This window comes from Magnolia sinica, chromosome 17, assembly GCF_029962835.1.
Source record: "Magnolia sinica isolate HGM2019 chromosome 17, MsV1, whole genome shotgun sequence".
In the NCBI taxonomy this organism is placed as follows: domain Eukaryota; kingdom Viridiplantae; phylum Streptophyta; class Magnoliopsida; order Magnoliales; family Magnoliaceae; genus Magnolia; species Magnolia sinica.
In genome coordinates, this window is record NC_080589.1 from 30,464,224 (window position 1) to 30,476,890 (window position 12,667).

Sequence of the window (12,667 nt, forward strand, 5' to 3'; positions counted from 1 at the left end):
GAAGCAGAGATGGGCTGGAACTTAAAGGTGACAAAAATCCATAGAAACTTCATTTTTTTTTCAAATTTTATGGATTGCAATAGAAATTTTCAAATTTTATGGATTGCAATAGAAATCCATGTTTATGCATGATTCTCATGCTCTTAACATGGATTTGTGGTGAAAATTTAACATTTAGTTGGATAATTGAAAAAAAAAAAGAAGGGAAAACCTAATTTCTTCATTTTAATATTGGAATATGTTTATTATTTTATTTTTTTTTCACTATTAGATAATGTGGAAATTTTGTATATAGATGAGCATGGCCAATCTATTGATTGGCTGAAATTTTTATAAATTTATTTTGTACCGATTTTTTCGATAGTACAAGATAAAGGCCACTTTAAAATAGAACCTTTTTATGTATAGCTGTTTTTTTGCAATATTTTGATTCCTAAATGTGTAAAGATGTGTCTTTTAACATCTCCAGAAAATTTACTGAAAAATTCCACCTTTTTTCTCAACATTTCCCCAATGTTTACTCCAGACTGATTTTTTCCGAGTATCGGTGATAATATCAACAGTATCCATACATGTTTTTGTATCCGCAGTCATTGATACATGTAATGATACTGATACTCTGAACACTACTGGTTATGCAACCCAACATCCAATTGCTGACAAACGTTTTCGCTGACTGCAACCATTACAACTAGTTCTTTCCATCCAATTTTACCTTTGTAATCACTAATCCAAACCCCATGGTCATGCCAACTTTCTGATCACCCATCCCATTGCTATCTCCAGGGAGATCTCATACAAAGAGAAACCAAATATTAACCAAAGCAGTCACCACAAAATTGAGTCCAACAAAGTCATGATCACTCAAATGTCGTGCATCTAAACGAATAACCACCCAGGGGATGTATGCAAGGGAGAGGGACTACAACCATCCACGATCACTCAGACAACAGACATCACTAACAGTAAGGTATGCAAGAGAGGACTACATGCCCTCCTGAGAGATGTGGGCCAAATGGGCCTCCCGAATAATAAGATAGTACCAGCAAGACACTGTGGCTAGTGCATGGAGAAAGTGGGACATCCTAGCTAGTGGGGCCATTGTTCCAGATGTTGCTGATATTATAAATAATATTTAGCAATATTATCAGTATTGTTGGGTTAGCAATATAGATACTAAGTACAAAACTAAAATTGCACTATCGATGATACTATCAATAATATCAGTAAATATTTTGTGATGCGGGATATCAGTTAGGGTCCTTTAGTATAAACATCTTGTATCAATGCTACTATTGATATTATCATTGATAACATAACTAGAGAGAAGAAAAAGTTTCAAGAAATAGAAAAAAAAATGCTTTCTTGATTGAATCAAAATCCATGTCTTGAGGCCAAAAAAAAAAAAAAAAAGAAGGTGGAAAATAGAGGAAATTTGGGAAATCTAAATTTTCTCCATTTTCAGCCCTTAAAATGAGGTTGCAAGTTTGGAAATTTGATATATTTGTGAGTGGTGGTCGATCATTAAAAATATTAAAAACATATTTTGAAAACAGATGCTGACTAGTGTTGACTGATGTAGAAAAATTATATATTTACGAGTGTTGGCTAATCAATTGGTTAGCCACAAATTTAGCTTTTTACAAAAGATATTTTTAAATTACTCAAAAATTAAAAATATTTTAAAAAATCTGCTTATTTTGAAAAAACTAATTAAGTTGTTTCATAAATTATTCTTACATGTATCATGTGTGTTCGGGTCAAGGTATCCCGTATCAGTATCGGTTGGTGTGTAACGGTGCCCTCCGATACCGATACGGATACGGGGGTGTAACGGCGATACGGGGGCGTAGTGGTGCAATTTTTTATTTTTTATTTTTTTCCAAAAAAATATGGATTAAATCTGGAATATTCTAAGCATTCCAAATGTGCATTCATTTATAAATTGGAACATGTTTATGGTGGTGTGACGGTCCACTCTTTGGTGAGAAGTTGTATCGGACTGTCTGATGAATTTATGAACCAGATAACTTGAATTTGACTACAAAATTCATATATTTAATTTTCTAAATATCTAATTTATATACTTAACAATTTGATATCATTTCTCCCAATAGTTCTTTTAAAAAAATAAAATTAAATTCAGGTAGAAGGCGTTGCCAATTTGGGTTGACTTGGAGGACCAATCCATGCCCCAAATCAACCTCAAATTCATGCAATTTATTGTCATTATCCTACTTATGAATTGGTGGACATTTATTGGATGGTGAATCATGAAAAAAATCAAAAGGCCCTATTTTAAAAAATAAGCGTACACAAATTAACAATTAAAACTATTCAAACAATTTGATTTTAGCATTGTGAGTTAGCAATTATAGTTCATAATTTAATTGGTAAATTTTAAGTTAATACATGTCTCGTGTACAATTTTTTAAGGGCCCGAATTAGGCGGGACTCGGGTTGAGAAGTGTAGCACACGAGTGTCAAAGTTTCTTGAGCCCCACCGTGATAAATGTGTTATATCCACACCATCCATCCATTTTGCCAAATAATTTTAGGGCATGAGCCCAAAAATGAGGCAGATCCAAAGCTCACGTGGACCGCACCATAAGAAACAACAATAATTAAACGTCCACCATTAAAAATTTATTGGGGGCTACAAAAGTTTTAGATCAAGCTAACATGTGTGTTTTCCCTTCATCCACGTCAGTGTGACCCAATTAACAGGTAAGAAGGAAAATAAACATTACCGTGGACCCTAAGAAATTTTTAATGGTGAGCATTCTATAACCACTGTTTCCTATGGTGTGGTCCACCTGAGATTTGGATCTTACTAATTTTTTGGATCATGACCTAAAAGGATGTGGCAAAATGGATGGACGGCATGGATAAAATACATACATCATGGTGGGACCCATGCGGCACGTGGGCGTAACTCGTACGCAGTCCGATTTCTTTAGAAGCAGATTGGCTGGTGTACCTAGCTGCTGTATTGACGTCAGCAAGTCCTGTGGGTCTGATCGTGAGGTATGTGTTATATCGAAACCGTCCATTCATTTGACGAGCTCGTCTTAAGGCTTGACATGAAAAATAATATAGATCTAATTATCAAGTGGACCACACTGCAAAAAGCAGTGGGGGATTGAACGTCTACCATTAAAACCCTTTTTGGGATCACAGAAGTTTTGGATCAATATAAAATTTGTTTTTCCTCTTCATTCAAGTCCTTTTGACCTTATGAATAGACTGGATGGAAAATAAACGTTATGTTGGGCCCTACGAATTGTTTAACGATGAAAATCATTATCTCCGCTGCTATTTTTGGTGTGGTCTAGACGATCTTTGGATATGATTCATTTTTTTGGGTAATGCTCTAAAATGATCTCTAAAAATAGATGAACGGTGTAGATATAATAAATACATCACTGTGGAGCCCATGTAACTTTGATCTCCTTTGAACCGTTTGTACAACTCGGAGCTCGAGGAGTGTAAGAGCTCGTCTTAGCATGACACATGCCTACAGCAGCTATATAGCTGGTGTGTGGTACACTAGCCAATCTGCTTTCGATTTCTTTTTCCGATAACAAACGAAAAAGAAGAGAGAGAGAGGGAAACCAAAAAGAAAAAGAGGGAAAGAAGAGGGGGAGAGAGAGAGAGAGAGAGAGAGAGGGAAGAAGAAGACCTGGCCCGCAGCTGCAGCAGTTTGAGAAGAAGAAGACGAAGAAGAAGGAGAAGAAGAAGAAGAAGAAAAGAAAGAAAGAAAAAGGTATTTTTTTACCCTTTTTTTTTCCCCCTATTTTCCTATTTTCTTTAGGCTCGTAATAGCCATTACAGGGCCATGACAGCCCGTTACGGTCACAGAATTGGGGGGGTGGTTTCGACCCTGTATCGCGTAACGGTGTCGGTCGTTACCATTACGTATCGGCTAATACGGCCGTATCGTAACGGATACGGGACACCCTAGTTCGGGTATGGATGGATGGATGGATAGATGTGCGCAGGTATGTATGGACGTATTGTATAGATGGATAATTGGATGGATAAATGAATGAGGCAAAGACATATTGTTTTGTTCCCTTTAGTTTTTGAAAGCATTGTTTGTGTTGTGTTTTATTACTTGCATTGTATAATATTTGAACAATATGGACACATTTTGCATATAACTGCACTATTGTTCGACAATGCATGATTATGACCCTATAAAATGGGAATATATTATGTATGGTTATTTTTTAAGATATTTTTGAGTCCCAAGTGCGTTAACATATATCTTTTAACAAACCCTTAGGTTGCACTAAAAATCCCACTTATTTCCCAAGGTTTCCCTCAGACAATGATACCATGATATTACCAATTATATCAATGCACGTTTCCATATCCCAAGTCATCCATAGATGTAAAGATACCGATACTCTGAACTTCGGGCTACACCAGCTAGGTCCCCTAGCAAGTGCGGCTGGAGGAAAAGTTTTTTCTTTTTTAAGAAAACAAAAATTTTATAGACCTACAAAATAGGAAAAGAAACAACCCCACACCGCACTAAAAGGCAGCGAAAAGATTGTCGGGCACACCAGATTTTACATACATAACCCAACTTGACACAAGCCCTTTAATCTAGCTAATTACCTCCGCAACCGCCAGACTCTCATTCTGAAAGCATCGACCATTTCTAGCCCCCCAGATAGCCCAAAAAAAAACCCATTAGAATCAATCTCCACTTTAGCTTTCGCAGCTTTACCCACTCCTCCATGCCAAGCCCACATGAAATCTTCTACCAAATTTGGGATAACCCAATCCACATGAAGCAAGTGATGCAGGACATGAAATTAAACATGATGCGTGAGATTTCAAGCTTAAAATCACCTTAGTTCAGAAACAATTACACAAATTCCACATCCCACATGAAAATCTAAACATTCAATTAAAGGGGAATCCATGCGGGTCCAGGCCTACACAGGCTAGGACTGGACCAATAAAAATTATAAGCCAAACGATCTCAAAAGGAAATAGAAATCAACCACTCATGCATCGCAAACAGTCCCTAATCCAAGGGATTCCCCAATCTCAATTCAAGGAACACTGGGGTGAAAAAAAAAGGGCAAATAAATTAGGGCTAATGCAAACTAAGGCTAGGGTTTAGGAAATAAGAATGAAAAGAGGAAAACCTGACCCGGAGAAAGCTCCTGCCCGCAAATGGTGACCCGGGGCTAACGCACGTGCGTGGGTGGGCTGACCGCACGTGTGATGGAAGCCCGCCTCCCCAAAGTGACACATAGGCCTTGGTCGGCTAGGGGAAATCTCCAATCCCTCCAAGTTTGACGACGATCCGACATAAGGTCGAGGCGTAGTGCTCCGCCGAAGTTTCAGCCCTCCTACGAGTCCAGATTCTGGAAACTGGTTATAGGGGAATGAATAGCTACAAAAGATAGGAAATTCAAAGCAATAATGATGATAGAAGATGAGATATATGGATAGGAGAGGGTAGGGACGGATGGGGATAGATGTGGCTTCACACCACGTAGTTAGCCCTTCGAAAAGGGAAGGCTTTGCACCCACTTTTGAATTCTTCCACAACTCACTAAGAGAGCAGAAAAATAAAGAAGGAATTTTTATTAAGCTTCAATGAATGAAAAGAACTACAAGGGGTGCCTATTTATAGGGAAAACCCTATACCCTAAAAACTCGCACCATGTGCGCAACTTATTACTTGGCGATGAAGTAAACTAAAATAAAAACCAAACAAAAAAATCTAGAGCGTTCACGATGTTCTAAATAATAACAATAAGCAAAACCTAAAATATGAAATCAATCTGACGAGTGGGTTACGATCATGAGATCCCATGATGGGCTTTTCTTCACTATTGGGCTCACCCTTTTGAACCAAAACTTCGTCTTCTAGCTAGGAGGCCCTCCTTAGACGTCGTCATCGATCCAGATCGACGATGGGGCCCTCCTTCTGGTGTACGTGCGTAGGGGGCCCGATGTGAATGTGCGTGTGCGCGAGATGTCCCCATCAGCAAGCCTAGGAAATGGGCCCAAACTTTTGAAGCAAATGAGCAATGCAAGAACAAATGACCACTCGTCTCCGCATTCTCCTCGCACATCAAACACATATTCGATAAAATCAACACTCTCCTTTGGAGGTTGTCCATAATGAGAATTCTCTTACACCCCACAAGCCAAACGAAGACCGCCATCCTAGGAGGAACTCTGTAGAACCAACAATGGAAAGGGTGAGGGGACGAGAAGGTACGATCATCGCCTAAACAGAGTGAACAGAGAACTTTCCGGGGGGTGACCCAGCCAAATCAACGAATCCGATTGAGAAGGGGAAGAGGAAGCTCTCAAAAGATGGGCCAGTAGACCAGCGAAAACCCTAAATTCCCCCATCCGTCATATGCATCCAACAATGGGGATTCCAAACCATAGGGGCACCAACCATAGAATAATAATTCACCATTGAAATGAAATGATTGAGAGCAAGCCTTGTCACTCTCGGGAATAAGTCTTGAAGAGCACAATCTCCACACCATCTACCTAGAAATGAATGCGATGGTAATCACCCAACGAAAAAGCAATTCTGTGTCTAACAAGATGCTTCGTCATTGCAATCGCTCTCTAAACATGAGAAGCTTCGTAAAGCGAAGATCTCTTAACAAACCAACCGCCCTCCTAAGCCTCGTATTTTCTTGCAATGATTTTCCTCCATAACTTCCCCCCTTCCAACCTGAATCTCCAAATCCATTTACCAAATAGAGTCAAATACATCTCCTAAACCTCTAATCCTAGCCCCCCATCTTGAATCGGCATACACACATCGGACCACTTTAGAAGATGAAACTTTCTAACATCCAAAGTGCCTTTCCAGAAGAAATCCCTTCTAATCTTATCCAAACTGTCCATCACCTCATTGGGCATTAAAAGAAAGACATGAAATATACATGCATGTTAGAAAAAGTTGTTTTAATTAGGGTCAGGCGGCCTCCAATAGAAAGACAATGACACTTCCAAGATGCAAGTTTCCTTTCTATTCTTTCAAAAACCAAGTTCAAAGGGTGCTTAGCCGACTTTTTGATGCACAAGGGGAGCCCTAACTATGTCGCCAGAAAAGAACCTGATTTGCATTCAAAGATACTCACAAAGCAGCGAAGATCTTCATCACAAACATGAATTGCCAACAGCTTAGATTTGGCAACATTAATCTTTAAAACCGACGCAGCTTCAAAACATAATTAATTTCCAAAGGTTATCAACTGAGGTCTCCTCTTCATCACAGAATAGCAGCATATCATTGGCATACTGAAGATGATTGATTTGGCAACCATATGCTGATGTCTTGAACCCACTAAAAAGCCCATTTTCCTCTCCTTTACTAAAAGCTTCCCTGATAGCAACGAACAAATACGAAGACAAACGGTTCCCTTGTCTAAGTCCTATAGATGCCTTGAAGTAACTTTTTAGCGATCACGTAACCATAACGGAGAATGACACGGATTGAACACAAACCTTCATCCATCATCTCCACTTAGGACCGCAACCCAATCTCCAAAGCATATAATCTAGGAAATCCCAATCGACATGGTCATACGCCTTTTCCACATCTAATTTGCACACCAGGCCACTCCATTTTTTCCGTGAATTTGGAATCAATAAATTCATCGGCTATTAGAGCACTATCCAGAATCTGCCTACCCACTACAAATGCACCCTAGAAGTCGGCGATGACTTTAGCGAGAGCTTTAAATCTAAGGGCAGGAATCTTGACCAAAAGTTTATACGGACTGTCTATAAGGCTTATCGACCTGAAATCTTTGAGCCGAGCTGCCCCTTCAACTTTTGGAATCCGAGCACTAAACGAGGCCCCAAGCTCTTTGGATAGATGATTATGAAGAAAAAATTCCGCTAATAGATCCATAACATCCTTTTTTATAATATGCCGAAATTTTTGATAAAATAACATAGGGAAACCATCAGGGCATGGGGCTTTTTCTCCGCACAAAACCTAAGGCCGCTTGGATCTCATCCTCCAAAAAAGGCGCTTCTAAGAGAGATGTCATCGCTAGATAGCTTATGGAGATCCAGATTTTCCAATCTCGGATGCTTCCAATTCTCCCCTGAGAAAAGGCCATGATAAAACTAACAATAGAATCACAAATTTGACTCTTATCTGAAATTCTCATCCCGTTGACTATTAAAGAAGAGATTTTGTTAGTTCTAGCTCGGACACTAGCGATACTACAAAAAAAACAGGTGTTTTCATCCTCCTTTAACCACAAGGCCCTCGATCTTTAATGCTAGCGATACTACAAAAAAGTCGAGTGTTTTTATCCTCCTTTAACCACAAGGCCCTCGATTTTTAATGCCATTTAGTTTGTTCTTTTTTAGAGCGTTGAGCATATTACAATGACAAATCTTCTCTTCTGATTCCGCCTTCCAGTGATAGACTACTACTTTCCTCGATAAGATCAAGTTCCATGATCTCTTCCACCATAGAATCGAATTCACCCCCCGAGCGCCCAACCTCTTTTCCAGGAGTTAATTGTCTTTGAGAAGTAGCTTTCTGCTCAAACGAAACCATCCACAAAGGAGGACCACCACTCTACAATCATATCTTTGAAACCATCATTCTCTAGCCACGATGCTTCAAATCTGAAAGTTCTAGGACCCCAATTGTCTTCGGGCACTTCGAGAACGGTTGGAAGATGGTTTGATGCAATCTTTGGCACAACCCATTCACTCAACAAGGGAAATTAATCCACCTAGTCTGAAGAGAAATCAGATATTAGTCCAAACGAGACATTGTCATGTCTGATTGCCCATTAGACCATGTATATTTAGCTCTCCCAAGCAAGGTATTCCGTATGGGTAACGGTGGTTGTAATGGCCACCACTACTATCGATACGAGTATTGATCATAATGGTTGATACGAGGGCGTAACGACCGTTATGACCCTCATAATGGTTGAAAATAAATTGTCCAAAAAATTCTGAAAAATATTTAGAAAATCTAAAATAATAAAAATATTCGAAATCCGTATTCATTTTTTGTTTTGAACATGTTTATGGTAGCATAACAGTCCACTCTTTGTTGAGAGTGTTATTAACGCAAGACTGATGCATGAACCAAATAATATGTGAGAACAAAAAAAAAAACACAAGCATTGCAATAATCATCACGAATCCCATGAAAACCAAAAGAACATCATGCATGATCCTAGCCTAAGTTACCAACATCATCACACAAGATCATTAAATAAAATGTAACTAGGATCTAATGGATGGAGGGACATCCAATTGGCAGAGGGTATAGTCTATTTCAAAGTAGAAATCTTAATACAACCTAGGGTAAAAATTAGGGTTTGAGTAATTTGGGTAAGTATGAAAATTAAGGATTTTAGGTTTAGGGTCAGGGTTTTGGGAATGAAAGAAATGGGTTTTGATATAAGGATGACGGAAAGCCAAAAGGGGCAAGGTGTGGCCGTACGGCTAACCCGAAGGATTCACACGCGTGGCATGGGATGGATGGGTTAGGTCAGTTAGGGTTTGGGATTGTTGAAAGGTAAATGAAAGATGAATTTATGAAATGATGAAGGCTTATGATAGGAGAATCGAAGAATTCGAAGAAAATACCTTGACGGAGGAGAAGAGAGAAGATGGTGTGGGGATAGATGGAGACCTCGCACATCCGTTGATGAAGATTAGCCTCGCACCAATCTCCCTTCCAAATAGGATGAAAGTATTTTCAAATTGTATGAAGATGGAAGAAGAAAGCATGAGTTATTTATTTATTTATATAACAAAATCCAATGAGGGAGAGGGTCACACGCCTACCATCTTTTATAGCTTCAAGAAAGTTCAAAAATTACAATAAACACCCCATTTGGTGAATTTTGATGAAAATAGCCCTAGCCTAACTAAAATCAAATAAAAACACTCATAATAGCATCCAAACATAACCTAAACAAAACTAAATCCTATAAACTGATAAAAGCTAAGAAAAACTAATGTGAACGATCCACGATCAATGGCCCGATCATGTGATCCAAAGGCCCGATCATCATGTCCCTCTGATCCAACGGTCTAGATCACTCCATAAAGCAGCTCATGCGCATCTTCTCAGTGTGGGGTCTTCCAGATGTTCACACATGCACATGGGGTCTTTAGCATGATCACGAATACTCGCCTAACCACAGAGAAATCGATGTGGCCCGCCTCCTCTGATACATACACAAGGGTGTACGTGAAGTGATGTCCTCATCACCTCTGGCGGATCAAAACTCCTGTAATGCTCCAAAATGTCTGGATCTAAATGCTGTATATCGTTCTCTGTAATCCACGTACTGTTTGAAATCGGCCCGTGCTTCCACTTGACAAGGAATTTCTGAAATCCTTCATGTCGAGTGGAAACTGCATGTGCATCTAGTTTGTCTTTTATCTGTTCGCTTCGAGCAAGCAATGAAGGTAAAAGTGGTAATAACTCGGATGATTGGTTGGGTAAGGGCCATGGATTTGGGACTAGGCCATGATCTGTGGGAGGGTCTGTGGATGGATCAAAAGATGTAGTAGGACCCTTGTATTATACTAGATCTTCCACATTAAAAGTAGAACTAATTCCTATGGTAGGTGGAAGGTCTACTACATCCGCATTAGGACCCAGTTTCTGCATTATTTTGTATGGTCCTGCGCTACGCGCTTGTAAGTTTTTAACAGCCTCATGTGGGAACCGTTCAGGCTTCATACGAACCATGACATAATCTCATACTTGGAATTCATGAAACCTGTGATGAGAATCAGCAAACACTTTGTATTTTTCATTACTTACATTAATTCGCTTCCTGATCTCGCTATGCAACTCATGTATGTGACGTGCAAACTCATGTGCGGACTCAAGAGGCCTATGGGACATAGACATAGGTATGAGATCAACTGGTTTCCTAGGTTTGTAGCCATGCACAACCTCAAATGGACTCATGCGTATGGACCTATTGATGAAACTATTATATGCTAACTCGGCTATAGGCAAAATGGTATCCCAAGTTCGGACGTGATCACCCACAAGACATCTTACCAGATTTCCAAGACTCTTATTGACAACTTCAGTTTGACCATTTGTTTGAGGGTGATAGGAATAGGAAAATTGAAGCCTTATCCCCATCATGTGCTATAGTATCTTGCAAAAATAGCTCATAAAGCGTACATCACGATCAGACACTATGATCTTGGGTAAACCATGTAAACTCACCTCCCCAAACAAAAGTTGCGCCACAGTGGAGGCATCTGACCTTTTCAAGCACGAAATGAAATGGGCCATTTTCGAAAAACGGTCCACAACCACAAATACGAAATCGTGTTTCTTGATAGTTTTTGGTAAGCCCAACACGAAATCCATACCAATGTCTTGCCACGGAGCATGAGGTACTAGCAAAGGCATATACAATCCTGTATTTTGCTTCCTCTGCTTTGCCAGTTGACAAGTCCTACACTGCCCAACAATCTTAGCTACACCTCGCTTGAGACTTGGCCAATAAAATCTATCCTCCACAAGAACAATGGTCTTGTCCTTCCCCAAATGACTGGCTACCCCTCCTGCATGAAGTTCCCAAACTATGAAATCACGGAGGGAGGTATGGGGAATGCAGAATTTATCACCTTTAAATAGAAACTCATCGATGATGACAAACCCGCGACCGTCGGCTCTTGGTCGACTGACCATCTCGCAGTGACGCATACAAATCACCAATGTCTGGGCATGTAGGATACTCCTCTCTCAGCTGATTAAACCCAGTTACTTCCACTCTCATACTTTGGAGAAGCGCCACCTGATGACTAAGGGCATCAACAGGTTTGTTCTCGACCCCAACCTTATGTTTAAGAATGAAAGAGTATTCTTGAAGAAATTGGACCCATTTAGCATGCCAAGGGTTTAGTTTCTTCTGGGAATTGAGGTAACGTAAGGCCCCGTGGTCAGAGAACGAGACAAATTCTTGTGATAATAAATAATGATGCCAATGGCGCAAGGATTAGACAATCGCATAGAACTCTGTCATAGGTGGAATATCGTTGCTTTGCTTCATTCAACTTCTCACTAAAATAAGCAACGGGGTGCCCTTCTTGAATGAGCACGCCACCTATACCTACCCCATATGCATCGCACACGACCTTAAAGACTTTGGAAAAGTCTAGAAGGTGCATAACAGGGGCTTCGCTCATCTTGCCCTTAAATCTCCTTAAAAGCTTTAGAGGCAGCTTTAATCCATACAAACTCCCCTTTCTTAATACAATCCGTGATGGAAGCCATAATGGAACTAAATCCTCTAACGAACCGCCTATAAAAAGTTGTCAAGCCATAAAAGCTTCCCACCTCATGAATATTGTGCGGACCAAGCCATTCAACTATGGCCCTGGCTTTCTCGAGGTCCGCTCTCATGCCCTGAGATGATACGATGAACCCTGAGAAGATAACGCTTTTCGACATAAATGTGCATTTCTTAAGGTTGACATACAACTTTTCACTTCTGAGGACCCCGTAAACTTGCCTTAAATGGTGGAGATGTTGTTCCTTTGATGTGTTATAGATAAGAATGTCATCAAAAATACACCACAATGAACTTACCCACAATGGGTCTCAACACTTTCATAAATGTGCTTTGGCCGTTAGTTAAGCCAA

At 39.8% G+C, this 12,667-nt stretch overlaps 1 protein-coding gene across 4 annotated transcripts in view; it reads right to left on the reverse strand.

The window, feature by feature from the left end:
* The window catches only part of LOC131231146 (uncharacterized), a 135,566-nt gene that overhangs the window by 6,909 nt on the left and 115,990 nt on the right, over positions 1–12,667 (reverse strand). The gene's annotated exons all lie outside the window — the stretch shown is intronic.